A 26,650-nucleotide genomic window follows, 5' to 3' on the forward strand; every position below is an offset into this window, starting at 1 on the left:
TGTCCCAACTCCTCCTCCAGAGGGAAGCGAGTAGGAATGTGGGGGCGTAACTACTGGCATGGAGGTACTGTGGCCGAGAGCAGAGGATAGGAAGGAGAGGTTGTAGCAGTAGGACAGTGTGTAGATAGAAGGAACTGGGCTGGAAGTTAGTGAGAACTGAGAACCGGAGAACGAGGTGTGAAGGAATCTGTAGGAGCCTGAATGTGGGGAGTTGGGATGAGAGAAGTATAACACTGGAGGGATCTGGGAGAAGAGGAGCATGTATGTAGGGAGCTGGGAGGAGAGGAGGGTGTATGGTGGGGGCTGGGAGGAGAGGAGCGTGTATGGTGGGGGCTGGGAGGAGAGGAGCGTGTATGGCGGGGGCTGGGAGGAGAGGAGCGTTTATGGCGGGGGCTGGGAGGAGAGGAGCGTGTATGGCGGGGGCTGGGAGGAGAGTAGGGTGTATGGCGGGAGTATTGCAGGAGCTGGGAGGAGAGGAGCGTGTATGGTGGGGGCTGGGAGGAGAGGAGCGTGTATGGCGGGGGCTGGGAGGAGGGGAGCGTGCATGGCAGGGGCTGGGACGAGGGGAGCGTGCATGGCGGGGGCTGGGACGAGGGGAGCGTGCATGGCGGGGGCTGGGACGAGGGGAGCGTGCATGGCGGGGGCTGGGATATTTTACAGAGGATGTGGTGTGGTAATCATCAGCCATTCCAAACAGTCTCCATACTTTCTTCCCATCATTCTGGTATAGGTTTTTCTTAGTTGTATCTGTCCAAACAATGCTTTTCCAGAACTCTGCGGTTTTTGATGTTTTTTGGCAAGCCTAACATGGCCTTTCTATTTTTCAGACTGATGGTTACCCTCTGTATGTAATGGCGATCCCTCTGTATTTGCTCTCATGAAGTATTTTCTTTATGGTAAAAAACCTAACCATCTAAATCCTAGAGAGTGTTCTTCACTTGAGTGGATGTGGTGAAGGGGTTTTTCTTCACTATGGAAAGGAATCTGATCAGCCATCAGTGTTGTCTTTTGTGGAAGTTCAGGCCTTTCTAAGTTCCTAAGCTCACCAGTGCGCTCTTATTTTTTTATTTTTTTGCAGAATGTACCAAACTGGTGATTTGGTCACTCCTATCACTTCTGCTATCTCTGGTTGATTTTTTTTCTTCAGCCTAATAATGGCCTGTTTCTCTTCCATTGAGAGCTCCTTCAACCGTATGTTGTGGGTTCACAGCAGCAGCTTGCAAATGCCACAACTAGAATCAGCACCGCCCTTTTACCTGCTTAATTGTTGATGAATTAACAAGAATAGCCCATGCAGCCCATTAAAGAGCTTTTGAAATAATTGTCTAATTACCTTTAGTCTCTTTAAAGAGACATTTACTTATTAAGGAGCTCTTAATTCCTAAACCCTTACTCCAATTATGTTGGGAATACCTTCACATTAAAGCTGATGGTCTGCGCTGTGAGCCCATATTGATTATTGTATAACTGTATCTTGGATATGTTGTGGTAAACGACTAAAATGACCAAACTCATGTCACTGTCTAAATACACTACTCAAAAAAATAAAGGGAACACTTAAACAACAGAATATAACTCCAAGTAAATCAAACTTCTGTGAAATCAAACTGTCCACTTAGGAAGCAACACTGATTGACAATCAATTTCACATGCTGTTGTGCAAATGGAATAGACAACAGATGGAAATTATTGGCAATTATCAAGACACACTCAATAAAGGAGTGGTTCTGCAGGTGGGGACCACAGACCACATCTCAGTACCAATGCTTTTTGGCTGATGTTTTGGTCACTTTGAATGTTGGTTGTGCTTTCACACTTGTGGTAGCATGAGACGGCTCTACAACCCACACAAGTGGCTCAGGTAGTGCAGCTCATCCAGGATGGCACCTTAATGTGAGCTGTAGCAAGAAGGTTTGCGGTGTCTGTCAGCGTAGTGTCCAGAGGCTGGAGGTGCTACAAGGAGACAGGCCAGTACACCAGGAGACGTGGAGGGGGCCGTAGGAGGGCAACAACCCAGCAGCAGGACTGCTACCTCCGCCTTTGTGCAAAGAGGAACAGGAGGAGCACTGCCAGAGCCCTGCAAAATGACCTCCAGCAGGCCACAAATGTGTATGTGTCTGCACAAACGGTTAGAAACCGAATCCATGAGGATGGTCTGAGTGCCTGACGTCCACAGATGGGGGTTGTGCTCAAAGCCCAACACCGTGCAGGATGATTGGCATTTGCCAGCGAACACAGTGTTTGGCAGATTTGACATTGGCGCCCTGTGCTCTTCACAGATGAGAGCAGGGTCACACTGAGCACTTGTGATAGACAAGACAGAGTCTGGAGACACCGCGTAGAATGTTCTGCTGCCTGCAACATCCTCCAGCATGACTAGTTTGGCAGTGGGTCAGTAATGGTGTGAGGAGGCATTTCTTTGAAGGGCACGACAACCCTCCATGTGCTCGCCAGAGGTACCCTGGCTGCATTAGGTACCAGAATGAGATCCTCAGACCCATTTTGAAACCACATGCAGGTGCTCTGGGTTCCTTCTGATGCATTACAATGCTAAACCACATGTGGCTGAAGTGTGTCAGCAGTTCCTGCATGATGAAGGCATTGATGCTATGGACTGCCCTGCCCTTTCCCCAGACCTGAATCCAATCGATCACATCTGGGACATCATGACTCTTTCCATCCACCAACGCCACTGTTCACCAAAGACTGTCCAGGAGTTGTCTGTTGCTTTAGTCCAGGTCTGGGAAGGAGATCCCTCAGGAGACCATGCCCAGGCATGGAAAAGAGGTCGTACAGGCATGTGGAGGCCACACACTACTGGGCATCATTTCCTTGTCTTGACGCATTTCCACTGAAGTTGGATCAGCCTGTAATTTGATTTTCCACATTGATTTTGAGTATCCTTCCAAATCCAGACCTCCATGGAATATTAATTTTGATTTACATTGATCATTTTTATTTTATCATTATCAATGCATTCCACTATGTAATTAATAAAGATTTATAACTGGAATATTTAAGTCAGTGAGATCTAGGATGTGGTATTTTAGTGTTCCCTTTATTTTTCTGGAGCTGTATATTTCTGGACCTAACTATAGTATGAGTACTAATGACCTTACCAGTTCATGGTCAATGCTTCCATGTCTCCACTGGTCTGTGTACCTGACTGTCATATGGCTGCCTGTTACCGGTCGCAGTAGTGTAATGTCACCGCTACGGTCACGCTTTACTTGTTCAGGCCCAGGAGAGCGTCTGAACAGGGTGTCAAGAAGTTAATGAGCTCATCCCCAAAGTATGTGTACTATTTTATTAAACCCCATCCTGTTACATAATTGGTTAATTTATTGACTCTATGGTCCTGGCCCGATCTCTGGATTTGCAGAGTAAAATAGTGATCATTCACCGTTGTACTTTGCATAGAGATCAGGCCATAAACTACCACGTACAGTATATTAATGACCTATGGCTTCTTTGTATTTGTGGAAGGACTAGCCCTAGTACATGCTGGTGTATGAATAGCGACTAGTCTGTACAAGAAGCGAGACTGCCGTTGGAGCTCGGTTTTTGCTCTGCGCACTTCCGACAGCTCCCAAATTTAATTCAACCGTTATAATCGCAAGACACCCTACTGGCGAAATAATCTAATTTATTTGCCAAGCCCAATTGCACACTAGAGAATTTAGCGTTTTAAGTATACAATAACTATTTCACTAAAGTTTAATTCTGATTTTTTTTATTTTTTTTTTTTAGCAGGTTCTTTTTATATGAAGCAAATTTTACAACAACTCAACCACTCGTTTTCCCAGTGAAGAAAGGACATTTTTTTTAACAGGTATTGATAGAAATATGTCCTTGTAATCAATATTAAAGGGGTTCCTCGAGGATACAAACAAAAAGAAAATGTCATAAATAAATACCTAACAAATCAGTATCCTTTTGTCTAGAGAGGTAAATCCTATAGAATTACAATGGCCACCACCTTATTACACTAGCAGAATCCTGTACTAGAATGTTAAAAGGACAAGAGACTGTGTGCAGTTTAGTAGGAAGATAAGCCCCCTCCATATTGCTGTACTTACTACCTATCTGATCTAATACTGGAGATACCAGGGGGTTGAGGTAAGAAGAGACTGCTCACACTGTTCTATACCATGTTTACGTCATCTAATACGGGAGTTACCAGGGGTTCTGAGGTAAGAAGAGGCTGCTCGCACTGCTGTCTATTCTATCTGATGTAATACTGGAGATACCAGATGGTTGAGATGAGAGGCTGCTCACACTGCTGTCCACCCTTGTCTTTCTAATCTAATACTGGAGATACCAGGGGTGCTGAGGTAGGAAGAGGTTGCTCTCACTGCTGTCTATTCTGTCTGTCTGATCTAATACTGGAGATACAGGAGGTGATGTAGTAAAAAGAGGCTGCTCACACTGCTGTCTTTTTGCATGCTGAACGGTTGCTGTGACCTGTAGATTATCTATAAAACTGACTGCCAAGATACTTCTCGGTCACAACAGTCACTTAGCGTTCATAAAGAAAAGGTTTTAGATATTTAGATGGTGGAGAGGAGGACGCAGCTACTCTGCATGAAAGATGTTTCATTACTTGGGGCAGTGCAGCCCCTCCTTGACTCTTTCCATGTGTGCTAATACTGGTGGGTCTAGGTTACGAATGAGTGCAGATTGCACTCGCCTAGCCGAATGGAGTTCAGTGATAGATGTGACCTGCACTTTTCAGACTCTTATGGCAGTATTGGTGTTGCTCTGGCGTACTATAAGTTGTGCCTTCTTTTACACATATTACTGATTTTCACCTAAATCAAAGTGTGATCATTACCAGAAACTTGTCAAAATGGTCTTGAAATGATGCAAGGTCTTCGGGAGTCTAAAAATGAACTCGTTTCTTTTTTTTTTTTTTTTTTTTTTTTTAAAGGTGTGCCAGTTTGTTGGTGCTCAACAATGGTCTATATTTCGGAACCCGAGCCAAATCTAAATGACATTTTACACCAATGTGATAAATTTGCCGCTTCTTGTAACTGCCCGGTTTACACTGTATAAAGACTAGATGGCATTAGTAGGTGTTGGCATTTATTTCTCCAATCCTACTAGTTCACATTACACTTCATACCGGCCCTCCCTTATGTTTGTACACTCCTACACATTACTTGTATCAGACCCCGTGGCTGCTGTAATCACAAGACTCTAGCAACCAAGTTGCCTTTGCAGACAGACTGCTGGTAATTCCCTTTATCGGTAATATTTTAATATCTCTTTGGAATCTATAGCTGCCATCAGCAAGAAGGGAGTAAAAGGCTCCAATAATTCGAGCCTCTTACTCTACAAGTGAATATGGCTCCAAATAGCATCAATGAGGATTTTGAAAGGATTCCTTGAGACAGGTTTTAAGGGCCAAATTCGTTATACTTTAAAATGCCGTCATTGTCCCTGAGGGGACAGCTCCGAAATGATGACGGCTCAGCCTTGCTCGTTCCAAACCGTCACCTGCATAGATAGTGGCACAGTAGCACAGTGTCTTCCATGGCCACTGTAACCTTTTTTCCAGGACGTCCCTCGCCTCCTTGCAGGGACAGGAAGAGCACACAAGAGGTTAAAAACAGTCTCCACCCCCATTCCCTCAGTGTTTTCTTCCGGTCCCTGCACGGAAGGACGCACAAGAGGAGTCGGCTTACCGGAGGGGTTCAGGGGGATCGGGCGGCCCTGCCAATCCTTCCTCCTGCGAAGTGATCTCCGGCGCTGAAACCCTCCTGGGTGGGGGTCCCTCAGCCGCAGAGACCAGGGGAGGACGAGCCCCCTGGGTGGAGCTGCTTCCTCCCGCAGCACAGGCTCTCAGCTCCGACGCCGGCTACAGCGTGGGCACCAGAAGTCGCGTGCAGAGAGGCCGCAACGCACTTCCGGTGACGTCAGAGCGCCGGAAATACAGGCAGCCGGCGAGCGCTCTGAAGGACCAGAGCGCGGTACCAGCGAGTCAGGCAGCGTCCTCCTGTCCTGACCTCGCAGAGGCTCTCAAACAGCAATGGAGAACCAGAATCGACCCGGATGGGGTAAGTACGCATAGCGGAGACCCGGACTGCCCAGATCAGAGCCTGACTTGTCCCTCTCTTGCACTATGCAGGAAAAGGCACAACCGACAGCGCCCACTCCCACGAACAAGCAGGCGGAGAAAGACCCAGGGAAGCCCAATAAGTGCCCCGTGTGCATGGTCAAGCTCCCCAGCAAGCACAAGAAGTTGCTGTGCGACACCTGTACGGCCAAAGTAATGAAGGGCGAACAGCTGTCCCTCCTATTGGAGATTAGATCGCTGATTCGAGAGCAGGTCCAGGCTTCCGTGGCCACCCTGTCCCAGCCAGCCAGTCCAGGCCCCAGTGCTAAGCGAACCAGGCAGGAGATGGAGCTTAGTTCGGAGGAAGGGTCCTACTCCTCGGAGTCTGATCAGGAAGAAGGTGAGCTGGGCACTAGCGAACCGGAGTATGGGAAGAGACACCTCTTTTCCTCGGATGATACTGACAATCTGGTTCAGGCGGTCAGAGACACAATGCAGATTAAGGAGGTCCAGAAACCTCAGTCCAGCAGGCAAAGCATTGCTGCAAGGAAAAAGATTTCACTCCGTCTCCTATAACAAGAAGATTGACCATATTTCAGCAAAATGTTTCACTTGCTCTCAAAGAAAAAGAAAAATTCAACCGTTCATCAAAACTGACTGTGCATGAGGCAATTCCTTTATACTTGGAAATTGTTAGAGATGTTGCCCATGTGGTTACGGCTTTGCCTCCAACCCAAGTTAGTGTAGAGATGTTCTCTGGCCTTAAAATTATTAGGTCAGATTTTAGGTAATCTATGAAGGAGGATCTGATGGAGGCAATTCTATTTCTTAGAACAAATTCATAGAATGCACAAATGTTTAGTATGTTTTTGTTAAACTGTTTTTTGCCACTTCCATAGTTTATTATATATATATATACAGTGCCTACAAGTAGTATTCAACCCCCTGCAGATTTAGCAGGTTTGATAAGATGCAAATAAGTTAGAGCCTTCAAACTTCACACAAGAGCAGGATTTATTAACAGATGCATAAATCTTACAAACCAAAAAGTTATGTTGCTCAGTTAAATTTTAATAAATTTTAAACATACAAGTGTGGGTCAATTATTATTCAACCCCTAGGTTTAATATTTTGTGGAATAACCCTTGTTTGCAATTACAGCTAATAATCGTCTTTTATAAGACCTGATCTGGCCGGCACAGGTCTCTTGAGTTATCTTGGCCCACTCCTCCATGCAGATCTTCTCCAAGTTATCTAGGTTCTTTGGGTGTCTCATGTGGACTTTAATCTTGAGCTCCTTCCACAAGTTTTCAATTGGGTTAAGGTCAGGAGACTGACTAGGCCACTCCAACACCTTGATTTTTTGCCTCTTGAACCAGGCCTTGGTTTTCTTGGCTGTGTGCTCTGGGTCGTTGTCTTGTTGGAAGATGAAATGACGACCCATCTTAAGATCCTTGATGGAAGAGCGGAGGTTCTTGGCCAAAATCTCCAGGTAGGCCGTGCTATCCATCTTCCCATGGATGCGGACCAGATGGCCAGGCCCCTTGGCTGAGAAACAGCCCCACAGCATGATGCTGCCACCACCATGCTTGACTGTAGGGATGGTATTCTTGGGGTCGTATGCAGTGCCATCCAGTCTCCAAACGTCACGTGTGTGGTTGGCACCAAAGATCTCGATCTTGGTCTCATCAGACCAGAGAACCTTGAACCAGTCTGTCTCAGAGTCCTCCAAGTGATCATGAGCAAACTGTAGACGAGCCTTGACATGACGCTTTGAAAGTAAAGGTACCTTACTGGCTCGTCTGGAACGGAGACCATTGCGGTGGAGTACGTTACTTATGGTATTGACTGAAACCAATGTCCCCACTGCCATGAGATCTTCCCGGAGCTCCTTCCTTGTTGTCCTTGGGTTAGCCTTGACTCTTCGGACAAGCCTGGCCTCGGCATGGGAGGAAACTTTCAAAGGCTGTCCAGGCCATGGAAGGCTAACAGTAGTTCCATAAGCCTTCCACTTCCGGATGATGCTCCCAACAGTGGAGACAGGTAGGCCCAACTCCTTGGAAAGGGTTTTGTACCCCTTGCCAGCCTTGTGACCCTCCACGATCTTGTCTCTGATGGCCTTGGAATGCTCCTTTGTCTTTCCCATGTTGACCATGTATGAGTGCTGTTCACGAGTTTTGGGAGGGTCTTAAATAGTCAGAAAAGGCTGGAAAAAGAGATAATTAATCCAAACATGTGAAGCTCATTGTTCTTTGTGCCTGAAATACTTCTTAATACTTTAGGGGAACCAAACAGAATTCTGGTGGTTTGAGGGGTTGAATAATAAATGACCCTCTGAATAAACTTTTCACAATTTAAAAAAAAAATTAAACAAAGAAATAACATTCTTTTTTGCTGCAGTGCACTTCACACTTCCAGGCTGATCTACAGTCCAAATGTCACAATGCCAAGTTAATTCCGAATGTGTAAACCTGCTAAATCTGCAGGGGGTTGAATACTACTTGTAGGCACTGTGTGTGTGTGTGTATATATATATATATATATATATATATATATATATATATATATATATATATATATATATATATAATATCTCTATGTGTAATCGATATTATACAGTGTATTACATATTTACACTTTATTAGTTTTTTGTGTTCTAAAGTTGTATTCCAATAAATATATATTATGTTCTATCTAAATATCTTGATTATTGTATCATAAAAATGATTAAATGTCTGATGTTCACATTGTACTACAATAAATTTTTCACTTAAATATAAGCAATATATGTCGGAGTCGGTGTAAGGGAAATTGAGGAGTCGGAGTCGCAGGTTTGGTTTACCGACTCCACAGCCCTGGTGTGTGTCAGATTCCCTTTATGTAGGGCGCTCGGGTACTGTGCGTGTGTCAGGTTCCCTTTATGTAGGGCGCTCGAGTACTGTGCGTGTGTCAGGTTCCCTTTATGTAGAGCGCTCGGGTACTGTGCGTGTGTCAGATTCCCTTTATGTAGGGCGCTCGGGTACTGTGCGTGTGTCAGGTTCCCTTTATGTAGGGCGCTCGGGTACTGTGCGTGTGTCAGGTTCCCTTTATGTAGGGCGCTCGGGTACTGTGCGTGTGTCAGGTTCCCTTTATGTAGAGCGCTCGGGTACTGTGCATGTGTCGGGTTCCCTTTATGTAGAGCGCTCGGGTACTGTGCGTGGTTGTATAATAGAACACATCTACTGCAATCACAAACAATGTCATGTTTTCTTTCTATGTAGCCAAGGATAGACGTGTCCTGATAAATATTTTATTGGTTTCTTTGTTTTGTTGTAGAGTGTACATTCTCGAGATCCAGCGTTTCCTCAGAAGACCTGGGAAATTAAAAGCAGCCTTCTTGTAAGGCGGAGAAGCTTTGCAGGTATCGTGATCCTGTTATGTGAGGAAAATTGAAATGCCGGAATTGATTAGCCGGCGCGGTGACTGGACGCCGCTCGCTGATGGGCTGCAGGACAGCGTCTGATGATCTCACAAACCACTAGCGGACTCTGCTCCGATTTCCCATCCAGCCGCCTGAATTATTAATGGCTGCAGGGAGAGGCCGCTCGCAGGCAATGGCCTGTTCTTCCGAGACGCAGCTGCGTAAGTGTTGCACTTAGTATTTCTCCGAGATATTTCAAAGTGAAAAACCTTAATGTTCGTGATGTTTTATTCTACTTGTGACCTCTGCAGAAGTGCTGGTGGTTGTTCTCTAGAATGAATGCAAGGGCAAGCACATGGCTTTATCATCGGATACATTAGTCTGCACGCTGTCGCATAGCGCGGCAGGTCAAGGGTGGAAGCAGAAAGGGAGAACGAGCGGCGCTCGCCAATGCTTCAAGGGTCTCCTCCTCTTTTTGCATAGTGCTCAAAACAAAGCACAAAATAGCAGGCGCAGGACACTGAGTTGCTTACAGGCAAGGGCCGTTTCGCTTTTGCTCTGTAGACTTGATTGTTTCCTTCCTAATTTTAGATGAAGCAGACCCATAAAAGCCTATGGCAAACGCAAAATGCCGAATATACTGACCTGATGAAGACATGATAGTACCAATCACCTGCTTATCTCGCATAACTACAACACCCAGCATGCTCTGACAGCCAAGACATAAGTGTAAAGGCGTGCTGTGGCTTTAGACCTGCATCCACTAGAGAGACACCCTGGCCGTGGCACTCGTGCACCTATTGGCACAATGTGTTGTTACTTACATCGGATTCGTCACCAAATGCAACAATGCAAAGTGCAGAAGTGATTCACGTGAATAAGTGCCTATGCTGCTGTAATCACAGGGATGGAGTAACGAGCACGCTCACTCTGTCCATACGCACACCGCTTCTCTTCTGGGTTGGACAGTTGAGTTATTTTGTTTCTATGACAATTTTTTTTTTTTTTTATCTATAACATCAGCAGGAGGGAATTAAATATCTGCGGTAAATCTCAGCTCCTCTTGCCCTGACACATATTGAATTAATAGATTGTAGGGTCCGGATGGCCAGCGAAAGTTTAAGAGCATACAGCATTTTTTTTTTTTCTCGTTTTTTTTTTTAGGAGGTAAAGTAGTTCTCTTCTAAATACATTTATTATCTAACTACAGGTTGGGTGATAAACATACGACTGCTAGGACCTCCACCAGTCACAAGAACAGGTCCTCTCTGATGTCAGTGCTCAATTACTGCCCCGATGGGACTGCTGTAGGTAGCTGTTTCACCAGTCTCATAGAAGTGATCGAGCATGTGCATCACTGGGGACCCTCTTTTCAGGATCGGTGGCTGTCCGAGCAGTTGGACCTCTAATGGCCATCTATCTATCACCTATCGATGATAAAATTCAGGATGCAAAACATTAAGGGATTATCCAACTAAATAAATTTCTGTCAATCTGCAGGAAAAGGTAAGGCGATCACCCGGTGTCCTCTCGGCCAGCAGACACTCCCTGTAGAGTTACATAGATGACGGGCATTTGCTATATTTTGGGGTTGTTGATCTCTTCCTGATGACGAAGAGTAAAGAGAGGGGCCAAGCGGCTGACATCTGTGTAGAGGTGGACGAGCACTGCGGGAACTTTCCATTAAACATGGCGGCTATAGGCGTCTATGAATCGTCCCTTTTTCAGCGTTATGAACTGCTCCGGTGCAGTTCACCCTTGTCAAGGTCTGAATACGGCCTTAAAAATGGGTATACCCATCTCCACGATCCTATCCCTCAATATGTAGTAGCTAAATAAAACATGGAACGTTTTGTGGTCCATGTCAGCGCTGCCAGCTTGTGAAGAAACGTGGGACCCCAAAATTATTATAAAATAACTTATTTTTTATTTTTCTACGTGTTTCAAAGTGTATCCCTCTCCTTCAGGAAATTAAAAAAAACAAAACATATACAGGGTATTGCAGGGTTTATACAGACGTGAGGTCTGAAATAGGGAGCCGAAAATGGCACGTGACAGTGTGTGATGTGTCAGAGTTCATTAGTTAGGCACGTGATGCTGTTCAAGTTGAAAAAAATTACGTTTTTTCGCATTCTTTTCACAAATACAAGAAAAGAAAGACACGTTTTTAATAAAAGAAGGGCTTGTGCACATGGCTGTATTTTCAATTCAATCTTGACAAAAACATCTTATCACGCTCAGAACAATATTATTCAATGGGGCTGTGCGCATGTCAGATTTTTAATTTTTTTTTCTCCCTTGGACTGAGTCATTCCTAGGAAGAAATCTCTGCATGCCAGAGTTTATTTGGATCGGCCATGCAAGTCATTGAGTCCTTGGACTGCCCTCGGAATGGCATGTGAGCGCAGTCCAATTTCCATGGACTAACAGTGGAAAACATGGAGACATTTTTTTTTTTTTTCCTTCCATCTTCTCATTTGAGAGAATGGAAGCACACGGTGATCACACTCTGATTACTTTCTTATTACAGTTTGATCAGATTGTCATTTGCATAATTCATATGATTTTTCACGGTTGGCTAAAAATACGCTCATCAGAACCAAATAGGAATTGTCTCGTGAGAAGAAGAGCCGTCGATAGGCTGCAGTGCGCACTGCTATTTGTAACTTTTTATAGATTGGGAGAAGAATGTAAAATAGTAACATCTGTGAATTATTTCATTCATTCATGTAATTCTCTAAAATCTTCTTCAACATCCAACTATGTTCTCTCAGGATTAGTGATGAGTGAGCGTGCTGGGATAAGGTGTTATCTGAGCATGCTCGGATGCTAGCAGAGTGTCTTCAGTGTGCTCGAATACTATGTTCTTGCTAAATACTATGTGCTTGCTAAAGCTTTGGTATAAATAATTTGTTGCACTGTTTGTAAAGGGCCCGTTACCCATAGCGATATCGCTAGCAATATCACTGTAACGTCACTGGTTTTGTGACGTAGCAGCGATATTGGTAGCGATATCGCTACATGTGATACTTACCTCCGACCGACTCCCCCGCTGTCCATCGCTGATCGCGCGAGAACGTCCTGGACCATTTCTCGTTGGGCGCTTCCTGTGGCTCCGACGAGCGACGCGTGGACGCGCTAGGGAGGACGTTAGGATCGCCGTGTCTGACAGGTAAGTAGAGACCCCCGACAACCGCTATGTCGCTGGTGAGATCTGCCTGTTTGGCAGCTCACTAGCGATCACATAGCAATGCACCAGCGATCCATATCGTTGTCGGGATCGCTGGTGCATCGCTAAGTGTAACGGTACCCTAATACTTACTGCTTTAGATCCGTGACTGGGGCCTCTCTAGATCTTATCAGGTGGAAGGTGCTATAGCATATTGACACAGCCTGGTCTAGTGCCTTTGATCATCTATCCATCCCCTGGTTTGCTGGCCCCAGCTGCCAAATTATACCCAACCAGCTCCCACAATCCCTCTCTCCTGACCCTGTAGTGTGGCCTATATATGTAGTAGTTCCTAAGGGGAAGCACGCAGTGTGGGGAGCAGCACGTAAGAATCCCATAAGCAAAGCATCACAGAAGCTAAGCATCAGGAAAACGGCAGTTATACATGGCAGTTAGTCAGGGCAGGAGTCAGGTAACCCACACTTTGCTCTCCCCCTTTAACCATGTGCTTTATTTTTATCCTCCTGAGTTCCCTTGCCATCCACATTCACCACCCTATCCCCCCTCCATCACGACTCATACAAATCAGCCCCTCTATACTTTCCCATGTACAGCTCCCATGCACTCCTCACCTTGCTGAGAAACCTCAGCCCATCTTGCCCAAACACATCGCAGAAAAAAACTACTTACAATTCCAACAACTATTTGCTCTTTATCTCTCTACTCCTACTGATTTTAGGGGACATCTCCCCCAACCTCAACCCCTACCTTACCTCATATCTAAAACATAATCTTATTAATATTACTTGCACTACCTCATCTCAATCTTTTAATTGTGCCCTCTGGATTCCACGGTCTGCTTGTAACAAGCTTCCTTTCCTACACAACTACTTTCTGAACAACTCTCTTAATCTGTTGGCCCTCACTGGAACCTGGATTCAGGATTCTGACACTGTCTCTCCTGCTGCCATTTCCTACGGTGGCTTACTATTCTCTCACTCCCTGAGATTTACAAACAGACATAGTGGTGGAGTCGGCGTACTCCTGTCCCCACAATGCACTTTCCAGGTCATCCCCCCAGTTCCATCACTCTTATTCGCTTCTTTTGAGGTCCACACCATCAGGCTCTTCCGTCCCCTCCCCCTCAGGGTAGCGTTCATATACCGGCCTCCAGGCTCACCCACCCACTTCCTTAACGACTTTTCAGCCTGGCTGCCGCATTTCATGTCCTCAGAACTTCCAACCCTTATCCTGGGAGACTTCAACATCCCCATTAACAGCCCTACTTCCACATCTGCATCCCAGCTTATATCACTAACCACCTCTCTAGGCCTCTCGCAGCTTTCAACCTCTGAGACACACAAGGACGGTAACACCCTTGATCTGGTCTTCGGCCGTGTCTGTTCAATCTCCCACCTAAATAACTCACCACTTCCACTCTCTGACCACAACATTCTCTCCTTCACGCTCACAAATCCTCGCCCACCCCAGCTCACTCCTACCTACCACACAGTCTGAAATCTACAAGCCATTAACCCTCAGACACTTTAAAATTCCCTACACTCATCACTGTCCCCAATCTCCTTTTTTTCCTGTCCTAATCTGGCTGTTCATCACTACAATGACACTTAGAAGCACCCTTGACCAAGTAGCTCCCCTCACCCTCAGAACCACCAAGCACAGAGTAAAACAGCCCTGGCTTACATCGCAAACTCAACTTCTCCAGCGATGCTCTAGGTGTGCTGAACGCCTATGGAGAAAAACTCGCACACCAGAAGACTTCATCCACTTCAAATTTATATTAAGAACCTATAACGCTGCCCTTCACCTCGCCAAACAGACCTACTTCACCACCCTGATCTCCTCACTAGCCAACAACCCCAAGAAAATTTTTGACACTTTTCATTCCCTCCTCAGGCCAAAAGCACAAGCCCCTATCACAGACATTTGTGCTGATGACCTGGCCTCCCACTTTACAGAAAAAATAGATAATATCCGTCAGGAAATCTGCTCCCAACCACCAAAGTGCTGTGACTCCCATCCCTTCCTGCATCTCCCCCAACTCACTTTCCACATTTGATCCCATCACAGAAGAATAAGTCTCCAGACTCCCCTCTTCTTCTCGTCCGACTACATGCACTACCGACCCCATTCCCTCACATCTCCTCCAGTCTCTCTCTCCAGTCACAACCCACCTAACTACAATCTTTAATCTCTCCCTCTCCTCGGGCATTTTCCCATCCTCCTTCAAACATGCCATCGTTACTCCATTACTAAAGAAACCCGCTCTCGACCCATCCTGCACAAACAACTACAGACCAGTCTCCAATCTCCCCTTCATCTCTAAACTTTTGGAGCGCCTAGTTTACTCCCGCCTTACCCGTTACCTCTCCACTCACTCCCTTCTAGATCCTTCACAGTCTGGCTTCCGCCCCCTACATTCGACTGAAACTGCACTCATCAAAGTGACCAATGACCTTCTGAAAGCAAAATGTAACGGTGACCACTCTCTGCTCATTCTTCTTGACCTATTTGCAGCTTTCGACACTGTTGACCCCCATCTCCTACTCTCTAGGCTCCAGTCACTAGGCATTAAGGACACTGCTCTCTCCTGGTTCTCTTCCTATCTCTCTGACCGCTCCTTCAGTGTTTTGTTCTTTGGGTCCACGTCCTCTCCTCTTCCTCTTGCTGTCGGGGTACCTCAGGGCTCAGTCCTTGGCCCCCTTCTTTTCTCTCTCTACATGGCCCCAATTGGACAGACCTTCAGCAGATTTGGCTTTCAGTACCATCTTTATGCTGATGACACACAACTATATACGTCTTCCCCTGACCTTACCTCCGCTGTACTACAGAAAGCCAGTGACTGTCCGCAGTCTCCAATATCATGTCCACTCTCTATCTGAAACTCAACCTCTCCAAAACTGAGCTTCTTCTGCTCCCGCCGTCTCCTAACCTCCCTAAATCTGACATTTCCCTCTCCGTGGGTGGTACCACAATAACACCCCGGCAGCAGGCGCGCTGTCTGGGTGTTATGTTTGACACCAATCTCTCCTTCACCTCCCATATACAATCTCTTGCCCGCTCGTGCCACTTACACCTAAAGAACATCTCTAGAAGCCGCCCTTTTCTCACCATGGAAACAACAAAAACCCTCATTGTAGCATTGATCCACTCCTGCCTGGATTACTGCAACGCTCTATTAATTGGCCTCCCCGTCACTCGACTATCCCCTCTCCAGTCCATACTTAATGCAGCGGCCAGGGTCATCCATCTGGCTAATCGGTACTCGGACGTGTCCGCTCTTCGTCAGTCATTACACTGGCTGCCCATTGATTATAGGATCCAATTCAAAGTACTTGTTCTCACCCACAAAGCTCTCCACGGTGCGGCACCCCCCTACATCTCCTCCCTCATTTCTGTCTATCGGCCTAGCCGACCGCTGCGCTCTGCAAACGACTTTCGACTAACCTCTGCACTAATCCGTACTTCCCACTCCCGACTCGAAGACTTCTCCCGTGCTGCTCCTATCCTGTGGAATGCTCTACCCCAAGAAATTAGGACTAACCACAATTTGCATAGTTTTAGGCGCTCCCTCAAAACACATTTGTTCAGAGCGGCCTATCACGCTCACTAATCAGTCATTCTATGTGTAAGTGTACATGAGTAGCCCATTCACTATCTCCATCCATCCCTCACTCCCTCAAGATGGCTGGACCATCATTGTAAATAACCAATTGTAAATACATCCCTGTACTTTGTATCTCCCTCACCTCATTGTAGATTGTAAGCGCTCACGAGCAGGGTTGTCTTATTTTGATTTAATTATTGTATTGTTAACATTGTTACTTATGACTTGTGTTTTGAAACTGTTAAACTGTAAAGCGCTGCGGAATATGTTGGCGCTATATAAATAAATATTATTATTGTTCTAGTCCTCGCGGCTGTTAGGCAATCCCTGCATCTGTTGTGGCTGTCGAACAGCCGTGAGACATGCAGCCGCAGGGACTCGAAGACAATATTGGAGCACACTGAAGACACTGTTAGCACCCGAGCATGCTCAGATAACACCTTATCCCAGCACGTTCGCTCGTCACTAGTCAGGATATATGTAGCAAACGTTCTGCAGATTTGTAGACAAGAAATCCACAGTTTTAGGTGAAGGTCCCACCACGAGTGTTTGACGCCGCTTATTTTTCTTGCGCAAAAAAAAAAAACCCTGTCTTGCAGTTCCAACAAAGTGGGGGATTATAGACTACTTATGCCCATTATTTTTTTCGTTTTTTTTACAATGTGTAAACTGACCTGCTATGTGGGTTTTAAATTTGCAGCAAGTTTAAAACCCGCACACTTAGTCCCCATAGATTTGCATTGATGCATCAAATCTGTCCATGAGTGTATCCATAAAGTTTCTTCAAAGCCAAATACAAGGAAGTATCAAAAACAAAGTTGCTTTATTTATAGGGAACCTGTCAGCAGTTTTGGCTGATATTAGATACTGCCACCGCCTTTCAGGGCTTATCTACAGCATTCTATAATGCTGTAGATAAGTCCCTGATCCGACCTGCAAGATGAGAAAAATTAAGTTTTACTATACTCACCCAGGGGGCGGTCCAATCCGATGGGTGTCACAGGTCCGGGTCCAGCGCCTCCCATCTTCTTGTGATGCCGCCCTCCTACTTGCTTCATGGCTCCCTGGCATTGCGCGCCTGCGTAGGTGTACTTATCTTCCCTGTTGAGGACAGAGCAAAGTACTGCAGTGTGCAGGCGTTGGGCCGCTCTGACCTTTCCCGGCGCCTGTGCACTGCAGTACTTTGCTCTGCCCTCAACAAGACAGATAAGTACATCTGCGCAGGAGTGCGATGCCGGGGATCCATGAAGCAGGCAGGAGGGCGGCATCACAAGAAGATGGGAGGTGCCGGACCTGGACCTGCAACACCCATCAGACCGGACCGCCTCCCGGATGAGTATAGTAACTTATTTTTCTTATCTTGCAGGTTGGACCGGGGGCAGATATACAGCATTACAGAATGCTGTAGATAAGCCCTGAAAGGCGGTGGCCGTTTCTTATAGCTGCCAAAACAGGTGACCGGTTCCCTTTAAAGTGTGACATGCCAAAAAGAGACACAAACCTCACCAATATAAAAAAGCAAGTATCCTAATAAGTGCGGAAAATCTGCAACATCAAAAATTCACAGTGGGAACACAGCCGTACAGTAATGTAGCTTTCCGTAGGCGGGGGGCACATGATGACTTTGGCAGCAACACAGGTTACACCGCAGTTTAGTGCTAGTGAATACAACAAAAAGTTGGTATTGTGGAGTTTTGCAACGTGTGGGATGTAGAGTGACCCCGTTTACGTGCACTTTGCTGCCATGCAGCCATGGCATACAGCGATTTTTTTGGCAATGTTGATGCATCATGCAGCTAACATGCTGTCGAGACGGGTCACGATAACCCCCCCGTTGATAGTTTAATCCTAAATTTCCAGGAAAATTGACGAAAGAACAGCACTTACAAAAAAAAAGAAAGAAGTGCGCCATATATGACACAGTTGTTGTTGTCTTTTCATTTAACTTGCCACCTTTGACTTAAAAAAAAAAAAATTCCTCTACTCCGACCCCTTCTGCCTGCGTCCGTTCTTTCCCCCGGACTTGCATCCGGTCATCTTATTTGGCATAGAACATTCTTATAGGATTTCTTCTGAACCCAGCGTTGTCTTTTTAAGGGTTAAAAAACCCAAACCCCCCAGGGCTCCCCGATGGGGTGTACATATGACGGGCCTGATCGGATGCAGCTGCACGCTGGCCGGGGCCGGCTGGAGGAGAAGTCGTCATTAAACGCACCCCTTCTGCTGTGTCCTCCCGCCAGGGTCTGACGCGAATTGGGCTGTGTGGATTTAACTCCTAAAATCCCAGAGAAAAAAATACGGAGAAGCTCTGTCGTGTATATGCTGCTACTTTTAAAAGAATCACTAGGAAACGTAATATTTATTTTCTTATTATTGTGTCACACAAGATGCCCCATAGTGGCCACAATAAAGAAAGTCCTATGTATTCCTGCCTGTCCTGCGTATGATGCTTCCTCTGATGTAGAGAGACCCAACATCACCGGGCAGGGTCCACCAGCGCTCTCCGGACGGCAAGAGACCCTAATGTTTTGACTGCGAGAGAGGAGGGAAAGCCAAAAGCGGTCTCGGGATGCCATGCAGTTTTTTGGCCTCCTTGTAATGACCGGAGACTGATCTATGAAGGCTGGGTGCCAGAGCCTCGGTTATTGTGTCAGCGCCTCAGTTATTGTCTCTGTGCCATCTTTTTTTTTTTTTTTTTTTTTTTTTTTCCCCCCTTAATCTGTGTTTTGGGCATTTTGGACCAACTGCCTGAACCCATCTGTGTGCAGGAATACTTTAAAAAAAAAAAAAAAAAAAAATGCTTTTGATTTTGATGATAGGAGCCAGTGAAAGGCTGTCTGGGATATATGCCAGGCGCTGGCAGAATCCTAAATGGCCCATTCTGTATTAATGTATTGTCAGCGGATCATTTCTGTCTTAAAGGAGATGCTCCAAGTAAAAGGCAGGTATAACAGCAGCGGCTAAATTCGCTACTATGCCTTTTTAATGCGCGTCCTCTTTTGTGATGGTGGGTGGCTAGCCGGCTACCAGGCATTAGCATTCTGTGGCCATTTGTTTGGAGACATATCTAATGTATTATATCCAGACCTCTTCCTGTACGCCATTACATAACTTTGCCGCTCTTGTTACCTTCGTAGTCCTCTTGATCCATTTTACATATATATATTCTTTGTGTGTGTTTCTCGTTCCAGGATCAGACCCCATTACAACAGCACTTCTGCGGGTATCCCATGTGGCAGGTATTACTGTTTATAGCTTCCCCGTGCCAGCGCGGATAGATGGGTAAGTGTATCCATTCATAGATTTACCCCGTGTAATGCAGGCTGTAGCTATGTCGGCTGCTTTTTGTTGTTTACTACGATATAATGGCATTAATGCTGAAGTCCATGTGAATTTAAAGAAGTCTGTAGCCGGATTCAACTTTAAATTTTTTTTTTCCCCAAATATTTGAACCAAATCCAAGATCTCAAAGTATAATGTAGTCATAAATTTGTTTTTACAACTTTTTTTTTTTTTTTTTTTAATTACGGGTAAAAGCCAGGGCTGTGGAGTTAATGAGCTAAACTCGAATACTCTGAATCCACGACTCCGACAACCCTGGTAAAAACTATGGGTAAAACATTCCAGAACACGTCTCTTGAGATTTCCCATTGATTTGTATTGTAAAACGCAGAGCATCTTCTGAGCAACAAACTCCAGAAGAACAGACTGGTCGCTCCTTTTAACATCTTGGCGGTTTTAGAAGCCTCAAGCGGTTAAAAGACGTTCAAAAGCCTGAACATATGAACAGCGAGTTGTTTTGACATAGAACTAAAATCAAATGTAAGTGTTTTCTGATTCTTTTTCAGGAGGAAACCACCTGAAAAAGGCCGTGTGCACATACTCTAATATTTCCAATAGAGGCGTCCCATGTAACACTCTGCTGTCTGTGCACACACGGTGCAATTCTCCAGAAGATTTCCGGACTACAGTGAAATCCAGGAACTGGGGCCCCAGACTTCCTCCTTTTGGTAACTTTATTAGTCGAGAAGAATCACAACGTTTCGCTGCACAGGGCCTCAATCAAGCCATTTTTTATGGCTTGATAAAGGCCCTGCATGGATGAAATATTGTGATTTCTCCTACGCCTCATTGGAGGACACAGACAGTGGGTGTTATGCTGCTGCCACTAGGAGGACACTAAGTAAACCAGAAAAAAAAAGTTAGCTCCTCCCCTGCAGTATACACCCTCTCGCTGGCTGGGATTTCTCCAGTTCTTTGCTTAGTGTCTGTAGGAGGCACTTGGGTCTGGCTTCAGACCCCACCGTTTCTATTTTATTTTTGAATTTTCTGTAAATTTTTATTTTTTAATTAACGGAGTGAAGGGGGCGACTGTTCCTTTCTACGGCCTGCTCTCCCCCGAACCAGCAACAGGCAAGCACGTGGAGTAACACTTCACATACACTTTCCTGCGACGAATGGGGATGTTTCCTCTGACGATAGTTCCCTTATTGTCGGTACTCCACGGATACGAGGGCAAGCGCAACAGGACGTAGCCCAGGAGTGCATGGAGAAGGACTTGAGCAGCGCTTTCCGATGCCCTGAATCAGCCCCACAGCTCTCCATCCCTCTACCACAGGGTGGATCAATGACCAGTACCCCTTTAAGATCTCCTCCAGCTCTGCTGCATGGCCTGGAGGATGAAGACCCTGCAGCTGGAGGAACGCGGAGCGCGACCTGCCTGAGCTCAGGAGTGGAGGTATGGGGTCGGGTCTCCTTACCCCCGGGAGAAGCGCTGACTTGGCGTTAGCGGCGGTGCATCAGCGCCCCTTCGCGGCCCAACCCCTCCCCCCCGCGCTCGGGTAGGCCAGAAATTTTGCCCCCCGGCCTACTAGGCCGCAATTTGACTAGCGCCACCCGCGCTCTTGGCGCCTCTTACGAGACGCGCAATTCTAATCTCGGGGGCCATGTCCTTTTCCCTCAGCGGCCATTAACCGCTTCAGGAGCGCTACGCCTACTCTGGACAGCCTGATACCGGGTGACACCACAGGACCACCGCTATTCTTCCCGGGGGACACGGCGCAGGACCGTGGGTAAGCTGCATCTGCCCTCAGATTAAAGCTTAACCCCTTCCTGGCACATTCTCTGCAGCTGTAGACAGACTCTGCCGTTAACCCTTTCAGGAGCGCTATGCCTCAATCTAAGGAGGCTAAACAGACGGTTAATAAGCACACTGCATTTCTATACCGTGTGCACCATTTGCAAGTCTGCATTACCCAGTGGACAGACTAATCCGTTATACCCGGCCTGCGCCCCGATCTGCGCTCCAACGCCTTTCGCCGCGCTGCTGAAGGGCCTCCTGCGCGTAGTACCCCTGAGGGGGCCACGTTCCTCTCACGGTCGTTGAAGTCTCTGACCCAGGCTATATTCTCCCTCCGGGGGCCATCCTCGTTCAAGGGATGGTCATGGCTCTGGAAAGATGACCCATGACGCGTCCCCTAGTCACGTTCGCGCCTCAGTATCGGCGTCTCCTGTCTCGCTCGCCTTTTTCTGAGGTTCACAGCGAGCACGACTCTGAATTCGAATCTGACTCGTCGGCCCCTCAGAATCCCCCATCTCGTCAGGAGTCGCTTGATTCTCTTATAGAATCAGTCAACAGGATTCTGAAGTTGTATGAGGAAAATATTGCCGCTCCAGCACACGCTATCTCATTAAGAAAACCAAGCGTGTGCGTAGGTTGTTTACCAGCCGTCCAGAAACATAGGGACCGGCCACATAAATGGTTCTCAGGGCAACAGTCTACTCAGGCTAAATACCCTATTGATACAGACCTAATGAAGGATTGGTTACAGTCCCTCCGGTGGACCCTCCTGTATCGCGTCTTGCTTCTAAAACGCTCCTATCTGTTTCTGAGGGTCATAAACTCCTCCGATCGTCACATTGACTATCTTGCCTTCTTTTGCTGCATTTGGGTCTCTAAGGCAATGGCCGCTTGGGCAGAAGCCTTAATTACTTCCCTCCAGGGCACCATTCTTCCTCCGGAGGCAACCACTGTCCCCAGGCAGATAATTCACGCAGTGGACTTTGTAGTAGACTCTTCTGGTGATGCCGCCAACTGTGCGGCTCAAACTGCCGCTAATGCGACCTCCATTACAAGAGCCCTGTGGCTCCGCGGCTGGCGGGCGAATGCCACATCTAAAAGAGCATTGTCTTCTCTCCCCTTTCAAACGGGTCGTCCTTTAGGAGAGAAACTGGACTAGCTCTTTTCTGATACTACCGGAGGGAAAAGTGAATTCCTTCCTCAACACAAGGGCTGTTCGGCCATTTCGCAACCAACAGCCGACGCGTCTTCGATCTTCTCGCAACAATTCCGGTTGGTCCTCCTCTACTTTCTCTTCCAGATCAGGTCGGTCCCCGTGAGGAGACAGAGGCTCCCAGGTCTCATACAGACCTATCCGCTCTTGAAAACCCAGGTCTAGGGCTTCTGGATCTAGGGGAGCCAGATCTCATAGATCTAACCAATGACTTGTTGCGGTTTCCGGCAGGCACCGACAAAGTTGGCGGCCGCCTGCTTTCCTTCAGCCACACTTGCCTCACAGTTGCCCACGGCAAGTGGGTCAGGTAGTTGGTGTCCTCCGGATACAAGATAGAAGTTTCTCCCCTCCAACTCTGTTTTTCCTTTCATATCCCCCAAGGAAAAGACAAGAGTCTTCCTTCGGGCTGTTCAGGCTCTGATAAGGGACGGAGTCATCATTCCAGGCCCTCATCTCTAGAGGTTCATGGGTTTTTATTCAAACCTCTTTTTGTGGTTCCCAAAAAGGACGGGACGATCCGACTCATTCTGGATCCCAAACTGTTAAATCAGTTTGTCAAAGTTCGGCGACTCCGAATGGAATCCCTCCGGTCAGTTGTCACTTCCATGGAAAAAGGAAAAGTTCCTAGCATCCATCGACATCAAGGACGCTTACTTTCACATTCCGGATCTGCCCGTCTCACCAGCAGTTCCTGCGTTTTTTTGCAATTCACGAGCAACACTTCCAGTTCCTTGCCTGACCCGTTGGACTCGCCAATGCCCCCAGGATCTTTACTAAGGTCATGGCGGCTGTCATGGCCATTCTCCACTCGCGGGGAGTGGCGGTGTTACTGTATCTGGACGACCTGCTCATCAAGGGCCCATCCCTTCCAGCCTGCAAGGAATCCATGGACATAACAGTGATACACTTTCTCGCCTGGGCTGGAACATAATTTTCGAAAAGTCTTTCCCAAAACCGGCTCAGCAGATGTCCTTTTTAGGAATGATCTTGGACACTTACTGCGAGTTGGTCATTCTCCCTCCAGAAAGAGCCCAAGCCTTACTACAGGCAGCGTGGACTCTTTAACCACCGGTTTCGCGCTCTGTTCATTTCAGCATGGGAGTTCTCAGAAATATGGTGGCAGCAATGGAAGTAATTCCATTGGCACAGTTCCACCTCCGTTCTTTACAACATGCGTTGCTGTTAGCTTGGAACAAGAACCCGTTCTCCCTGGATCGTCGGATCCTTCTGTCCCTGTTGGTCAGGCAAGCCCTCAGGTGGTTGACACTGAGGTCCTCCCTGAACAAGGGGAAGTCTTTTCTCCCAGTAAAATGGTTGGTACTAACCACCGACGTAAGTCTTCTCGACTGGGGTGCGGTCTTTTGTCACCACACGGCACAAAGGTCAATGGTCGAACCAAGAGTCACGTCTCCCCGTCAACATTTTGGAAATACGAGCGATCAGATTAGCTTTATGGAGTTTATACATCTCCTCGCAGATCACCCATCAGGATCCAATCCAACAACGCCACAGCTGTAGTGTATATCAACCGCCAGGAAGGTATCCGTAGCAGGATGGCCATGCACGAAGTGAGTCACATCCTCCATTGGGCCGAGTAGAAAATTGGACAGCAGATTTTCTTAGTCGCCAAGGCATCGCCTCATGAGAGTGGTCTCTTCATCCGGAAGTCTTTCAGCAGATTTGTCAATGTTGGGGGACTCCGGATGTGGATCTCATTGCCTCAAGACTAAACAACAAGGTTCCTCGGTTCGTTGCCCGATCACACTATCCATGCGCCATCGGAGCGGACGCCCTAGTTCTGCCATGGTTCCGGTTCCCGTACATCTTCCTCCCTCTTTCTTTGCTTCCTAGGGTCATCAAGAAGATCAGAGCGGAGGGAGTACCAGTGATCCTAGTCGCGCCAGATTGGCCTGCGCCGAGCATGTTATGCAGAACTAATACAACTGGTCGCCGACGTCTTCTAGCGACTTCCAGATCGCATGGATCTACTTTCGCAGGGCCCGAGTTTCCACCAGAACTCCGAGGTCCTGTCTTTGACGGCGTGGCCGTTGAATCCTGGTTTTTACCACAGGCTCAGTTCTCTCACGACGTGATTTCCACCATGATTAGTGCTAGGAAGCCTGTGTCCATGCGCATCCATCACCGCACCTGGTCAAAACCTTCTTTTCACGGTGCAAGGATCATGGTCGATCACCTCTGGTGTTTTTTCATTCTGGCCATATTGGAATTCCTTCAATCTGAATTAAAAGCAAGCCTCGCACTTGGCTCGCTCAAGGGCCAAAGTTCGGCCTTGTCAGTACTTTTCCAACGCATAATTGCCACCAAACTTCAGGTCAAGACGCTCATTCTGGGAGTTTCCCATGTGGCGCCTTATAGAAGGCAATTGGAATCATGGGACCTTAACCTGGTTCTTGGGGCCTTACAGGAGGCTCCTTTCGAACCGCTGCAGGACGTGTCACTGTCCGTCCTCTCTTGGAAGGTGGTCTTCTACTGGCAATTACGTCAATCAGACGAGTTTCGGAATTGGCAGCCCTGTCCTGCCGTTCTCCGTTCCTGAATTTTCATCAGGAAAATGTAGTTCTCAGGCTAGTTTCACACTTGCTTTTTTTTGCAGCGCGTTTTTCCCGCAAAAAAACGCATTGAAAAAACGCATACAAAAGCATACAACTGCTGCGTTTTTTTCAAGCATTTTTATGAGCATGCATGAAAAAAACGCAGCGTTTTTATGCGTTTGTATGCGTTTTTAGTGCGTTTTTACCGCGTTTGCGTTTTTTTCCAACATTAGGTGGCCCCTCACACTAACCCAAACCATGACTTTACTAACCCTAACCCTAACCCTGACCCTAACCCTTAACCAAATCATACTTAACCCTAACCCAAACCCTAACTAACCCTGACCCTAACCCTGACCCTAACCCTGACCCTAACCCTTAACAAAACCATACTTAACCCTAACCCTGACCATAACCCTAACCCTGACCCTAACCCTAACCCTGACCCTTAACCAAACCATACTTAACCCTAATCCTGACCCTAACCCTGACCCTAACCCTTAACCAAACCATACTTAACCCTAACCCTGACCCAAACCCTAACCCTGACCCTAACCCTAACCCTAAACCCCCTTAACTAACCCTTACTCTAAACCAAACCCCTAAATTCCATGGTTAAAAAAAAAAAAACGCATATGCAAAAAAACGCATACATGAGCATGCCAGTGCGCACATATGCGCATCCATAGGCTATAATGGCCATTTTTAGCGCAAAACGTGCGCATATGTGCGCATGCGCTTTTTTGCAGGGCCAAAAAATGCAACATGCTGCGTCTGGAAAATACAAACGCACACCCCAAAAAAACGCAGCGCATGAAAATCGCATACATGCGCTTACAAGCGCGCAGGTATGCGCACCCATGTTAAATATAGGGGAAAAAACGCATGCGCACATATGCGTTTTTTTCCAGCGCTAAAAAACGCAAATGTGAAACCAGCCTCAGGACGTCCCTGTCCTTCCTGCCCAAGGTCATCTCCTCTTTCCACCTCGACGAGGAAATTGTTTTACCTTCCTTTTTGTCCGGCACCAGTACATCACATTCAAAAAGCCCTCCACACCCTGGATGTGGTTAGGGCGATGAGACGGTATATCTCGCGGACAGCTCCCTTCCATAAGTCAGATGCCCTGTTCATGCTTCCAGAGGGGCATAGGAAGGGTTTAGCCGCGTCAAAACCACCCTAGCCAAGTGAATTCCCTTGGCGATTCATGATTCCTACTGTGTCAGGAACGCACCTGTCCCAGCGGGGGTTAAGGCGCACTCTACCCGGTCAGGGCGCCTCTTCGGCCATTTGGCACCAGGCCTCGACAGAACAGGCCTGCAAGGCTGCGACTTGGTCCAGTCTGCATAGTTTTTACAAAACATTACCAAATTCATTCTCAGGCCTGTCCACAAGGCTGCGACATGGACAGCCTGCATATCTTTACAAACATTGCTTAATTCATTCTCAGGCCTCTGCGGATGCAGCTCTCGGCAGACGCAGCCGGCAGTCGGCAGTACCTCAGTGGTGCATGGGGTTTTAGCAGATGTATGCTCCCCACCCAGGGACTG

At 47.0% G+C, this 26,650-nt stretch overlaps 1 long non-coding RNA gene across 1 annotated transcript; it reads left to right on the top strand.

Annotated features, from left to right (window-relative positions):
• Positions 1-648: 648 nt before the first annotated feature.
• On the top strand, positions 649-25,750 carry LOC141088237 (uncharacterized). The gene is made up of 3 exons (XR_012231858.1): positions 649-3,832; positions 9,374-9,679; positions 19,447-25,750. It is a non-coding gene; the product is annotated as an uncharacterized lncRNA (long non-coding RNA).
• Positions 25,751-26,650: the final 900 nt, after the last annotated feature.

Source organism: Dendrobates tinctorius, unplaced genomic scaffold, assembly GCF_039654945.1.
Source record: "Dendrobates tinctorius isolate UK_male_01 unplaced genomic scaffold, ASM3965494v1 ptg000038l, whole genome shotgun sequence".
Taxonomy (NCBI): domain Eukaryota; kingdom Metazoa; phylum Chordata; class Amphibia; order Anura; family Dendrobatidae; genus Dendrobates; species Dendrobates tinctorius.